This window comes from Capra hircus, chromosome 6 (assembly GCF_001704415.2).
Source record: "Capra hircus breed San Clemente chromosome 6, ASM170441v1, whole genome shotgun sequence".
In the NCBI taxonomy this organism is placed as follows: Eukaryota; Metazoa; Chordata; class Mammalia; order Artiodactyla; family Bovidae; genus Capra; species Capra hircus.
The window spans coordinates 88,953,703-88,959,073 of record NC_030813.1 but is presented as its reverse complement, the minus strand read 5'-3'; the positions used below and the strand labels follow the sequence as shown (position 1 = coordinate 88,959,073).

At 43.3% G+C, this 5,371-nt stretch overlaps 2 pseudogenes across 1 annotated transcript; both read right to left on the bottom strand.

The window, feature by feature from the left end:
• On the bottom strand, positions 2,161 to 3,324 carry LOC102176775 (annotated as a pseudogene). The gene has a single exon (XR_001918202.1). The product of XR_001918202.1 is annotated as a protein N-terminal asparagine amidohydrolase pseudogene (transcript).
• LOC106502210 lies at positions 4,058 to 4,585 on the bottom strand (annotated as a pseudogene).

Genomic DNA, 5,371 nt, shown 5'->3' with positions numbered 1-5,371 from the left:
TTTACAAGTAGTGTATCAGGAGGGACATGCAGATACTGACTCATCACGGTAAAAAAGATCTGGCTTAAAGCAATCTTGAAAAAGAAGAATGGAACTGGAGGAATCAACTTGCCTGACTTCAGGCTCTACTACAAAGCCACAGTCATCAAGACAGTATGGTACTGGCACAAAGACAGACATATAGATCAATGGAACAAAATAGAAAGCCCAGAGATAAATCCACACACATATGGACACCTTATCTTTGACAAAGGAGGCAAGAATATACAATGGAGTAAAGACAATCTCTTTAACAAGTGGTGCTGGGAAAACTGGTCAACCACTTGTAAAAGAATGAAACTAGATCACTTTCTAACACCCCACACAAAAATAAACTCAAAATGGATTAAAGATCTAAATGTAAGACCAGAAACTATAAAACTCCTAGAGGAGAACATAGGCAAAACACTCTCAGACATAAATCACAGCAGGATCCTCTACGATCCACCTCCCAGAATTCTGGAAATAAAAGCAAAAATAAACAAATGGGATCTAATTAAAATTAAAAGCTTCTGCACAACAAAGGAAAATATAAGCAAGGTGAAAAGACAGCCTTCTGAATGGGAGAAAATCATAGCAAATGAAGCAACTGACAAACAACTAATCTCAAAAATATACAAGCAACTTATGCAGCTCAATTCCAGAAAAATAAACGACCCAATCAAAAAATGGGCCAAAGAACTAAATAGACATTTCTCCAAAGAAGACATACGGATGGCTAACAAACACATGAAAAGATGCTCAACATCACTCATTATTAGAGAAATGCAAATCAAAACCACAATGAGGTACCACTTCACACCAGTCAGAATGGCTGCGATCCAAAAATCTGCAAGCAATAAATGTTGGAGAGGGTGTGGAGAAAAGGGAACCCTCCTACACTGTTGGTGGGAATGCAAACTAGTACAGCCACTATGGAGAACAGTGTGGAGATTCCTTAAAAAATTGCAAATAGAACTACCTTATGACCCAGCAATCCCACTGCTGGGCATACACACCGAGGAAACCAGAATTGAAAGAGACACATGTACCCCAATGTTCATCGCAGCACTGTTTATAATAGCCAGGACATGGAAACAACCTAGATGTCCATCAGCAGATGAATGGATAAGAAAGCTGTGGTACATATACACAATGGAGTATTACTCAGCCGTTAAAAAGAATTCATTTTAATCAGTTCTGATGAGATGGATGAAACTGGAGCCGATTATACAGAGTGAAGTAAGCCAGAAAGAAAAACACCAATACAGTATACTAACACATATATATGGAATTTAGGAAGATGGCAATGACGACCCTGTATGCAAGACAGGGAAAGAGACACAGATGTGTATAATGGACTTTTGGACTCAGAGGGAGAGGGAGAGGGTGGGATGATTTGGGAGAATGACATTCTAACATGTATACTATCATGTAAGAATTGAATCGCCAGTCTATGTCTGATGCAGGATACAGCATGCTTGGGGCTGGTGCATGGGGATGACCCAGAGAGATGTTATGGGGAGGGAGGTGGGAGGGGGGTTCATGTTTGGGAACGCATGTAAGAATTAAAGATTTTAAAATTTAAAAAATAAATAAATAAATAAAACATTAAAAAAAAAAAAAAGATCTGGCTTGACTCAAACAATCTGGAAGGATATGTAATAAAATGGTAACACTTGTTGAGTCCTGGGGTGCTGGAGCTGGATGACTGTGGAACAGTTATGGAATGGATACTTTCCACCAAAATATTTGTTTATGCCTTTGTAAAAATGTGAATCATCTTAGTGTATTATTTATTCAAAAATAATTGAAACTAAAACTGAACAAATATTTAATGCATGAAGTAGTCTTATGAATCTTAGTACTGGTAAATTTTGTTGTTCTCATTGTTCAGTCACTAAGTTGTGTCTGACTGTTAACAACCTGGTGAACTACAGCACGCCAGGCTCCTTTGTCCTCCACTATCTCCCAGAGTTTTCTCAAATCATTGAGTCAGAGATGCTATCTAGCCATCTCATCTTCTACCACCCCCATCTCCTTTTGCCTTCAACCTTTCCAAGTATCTGAAAGTGAAAGTCACTCAGTCGTGTCTGGACTCTTTGTGACCCCATGGACTGTCCATGGATTTCTTTTTTTTTTTTTTGCCAAAATAAGATTTTATTTTAAAGTCATCTGAAAAACAGGTAAGGAGTAAGGAGAGAGACCTCAGACTGAATGGAGGAAGATTCCAAGTTCACACTCTTCCCTGCCCCCGCCAGGGGTCTTTTGCTGTGTCAGAGAGGTGCTTTCTTTGGTAATTCCTATTTTTAGCTTCCTGAGGAAGAGATCTTTTCCCATAACCATCTTCATTTTTTTTGTAGAGTAGAGCCTTGTTCCCAGGAAACAGTGTGTTAGCTGGAGAAGGGTGTTTCTTTAAAAACATCAAGGTAGATCTGATATGTTCAACAAAGTGGGGGGGGCTCAGGCAGAGGTGACGTGGAAAGGTTCTCTAGTATCTGCTTATCATCTTGCTGCAACCAGAAATCCACATGGGGAAATGGCGTCCAGGAATACGGTCCTATACGAAGTTGCTCTGTCTTTGCATCGTAAATGCTAATCATTGGTCCTCCTGTTAAAGCTCGGGCGGCCCGCAGCTCCTCCTCCGGACCTCGGTCTTGGAAGGAGGCTCTGTAGATTTCCGCAGTTTTGATGCTGACAGCAATGCCGTAAATTATTGGAAAGTGGCTCTCATTTTCTTCCCGGTCATTTAATTCTGTCACACACAACGTCACCAGATGAATGTCATCTTCTTGTCTGTCAAATTCACTAAGGAGCTGATGAGTCAGTTTCTGTGACAACTGCCTGTCGTCATTGAAGCCTCCCACGAGGTGTACTTCCAGCCTTCCACATTGAGTGTGGTCGGAAAAGGATTTTATGGCGTTCATGATCAAGGGGACCTCAGCTTTGGTGTCACTTCCGTCACAGTGTGTCAAGCAGGTAGCCCCATTACCTGTGTGCCTCAGGACCACAATGTGACAAGTGGTGGCATCATCAGAACCCAGAATGGAGATGGAGCCATCCTTTGGGGAGGTCACTGCAAGCTCTCTTTGCTGAACATACAGAAGGCCCTGGGGTCCCACTTGTTGAACAGACTGACCTCTGAGAAGTCTGGCTCTTTCCTCCAGAAGCGGGTGGGCTCGGACCAGGTCCCCGGCGGACTGCGGCAGCCGCACTCGCCGCCCGTCCACGAGCAGCGGCATCGCGGAGGCGGCCGCCCGGGCAGGCCCAGGGAGGCAGCGGCCTCCCCACCCCGGGGCCGCCGTCCGCCCCCCTGTCCATGGATTTCTCCAGGCTAGAATACTGGAGTGGGTAGCCTTTCCCTTCTCCAGGGGACCTTCCCAACCCAGGGATGGAAACCAAGGTCTCCTGCATTGCAGGTGGATTCTTTACCAGCTGAGCCACAAGGGAAGCCCAAGAATACTGGAGTGGGTAGCCTATCCCATCTCCAGCAGACCTTCCTGACCCAGGAATTGAACCAGGGTCTCCTGCATTGTGGGCAGATTCTTTACCAACTGAGCTATAAAGGAAGCCCTCATTTCCACTGAGTATGCTTTTTGCATCAAGTGACCAAAGTATTGGTGCTTCAGCTTCAGCATCAGTCTTTTCCATGAATATTCAGGGTTGATTCCTTTAAAACTGACTGGTTTGATCCCTTTGCTGTTTGAAGGCCTCTCAAGGGTCTTCTCCAGCACCACAGTTCAAAAGCATCAACTTTTCCACACTCAGTCTTCTTTATTATTCAGCTCTCACATCTGCATCTGTACATGACTACTGAAAAAACCATAGCTTTGACTATACGGACCTTAGGTGGCAACATGATGTCTCTGCTTCTTCTTCTTTTTTTTTTTTTTTGAACAAGCTTTATTGTTTCCATTTGGCCCAAGGCTTGAGAGAGGGCTCCAGAGTGTTAAAACACTGCCTAGTGGATGCAGAGAGGAGCTTCAGGCAGCCCTGATGTTAAGGGAGCTCCTCAAAGGGCACTGGGTTCCAGAGACTCCTAGTCATGCTTGAGGATGAGCTTTTCAAAAAGATATTCGCCCAACCCAGCCTGGGGACCAGCCAGCCCGCAGAAGTGGGTCAGGTGGTCACCCATCTTCTTGATGAGCTTCACCTCATTTGGAAGTGGTTCTCCCGGAAGTCACAGATGTGGGGTCTACACAGGCAGAACCCAGGCTATGCAGACCCAAAAGGGCCTGGTTCAGATTCTTCTCCTTGAGAAGGGCGGCTTCCATAGCATCCTAGGTTTTACCCCGCTCATCTTGAGATGCTTCTGTACGTCCAGGGAGAGGGCGCGGCCACACTGGTTTTGCATTTTCAAGAGACGCTGTGTGCCCTCATGCTTCTCCTTGACCAATTTGCAAAAAAAAAAAAAAAAAAAGTGGCCCACATCCTCCAGAACCACATCCTGGTTGAAACAGAAGCAAAGAGAGAGGTAGGTGTCGGAGACCTGCAGATGCATGTTGACCAGGAGGTGGAGGGGAGTCTCCACCTCAGTCGAATAATTCTGATGAATCTGGGAGCTCATGGTTGATCGGTAATAAGGAGTTAAGACTTTTTAAAAAAAAAACGGTGGCTGGTCCCAGTAATCATGGACAGCTGAGTGGCTGATTCCAAAGGTTGTGACTGGAAAAAAGCTTGGAGAGTGGTCGGAGCCTGAAGCAAGTGGCATCCCTGGGTCTGTTCCCTCCAAGCACTGTTGAAGCAAGAGACAGATCCACGGGACTGCTGAGCTCACTTCCGATGTCTCTGCTTTTTAATACACTGTCTAGATTTGTTTTCTTGCACCATCATAATAATCTTAGGAAAGTATAGATGACATCAGAAATCACATATTTCATATACCATCTTATATAGTTTCACAATTGGCTATAGATGCTAAGGAGAATGAGAAACTGCAGAAGCATACTTCAGAAGTTATATCTAGCTTTAAAGCTTTAAAATCCAATTAACTCTTGATCATTGCACATAGTATTTTGCACTGAAGAATAATGGAATTAATCTTAAGGAAATTAAGGAAAAGCAAAACAGAAAATGTACCCTTTGCAAATGCGATCATTTTCATACTAGTTGGAAACTAGACAACAAACTATATTAATGTACACTTTATTGAATAGCCCCTGTAAGATTATGAGGTTCTCTCAAGCACACACCATCTCTTACTGATCCTTGTAATAACCAGTATCTAGAGCAGTGATTTTCAAGTTATGTTTCTGTGGACACTGGAGTGCTTCAGATATTCTGCAAATATTTTATTTTATTTACTTCTTTTAATTATATATAGTGTTTAAACTATGTATGTGTGTATACACAT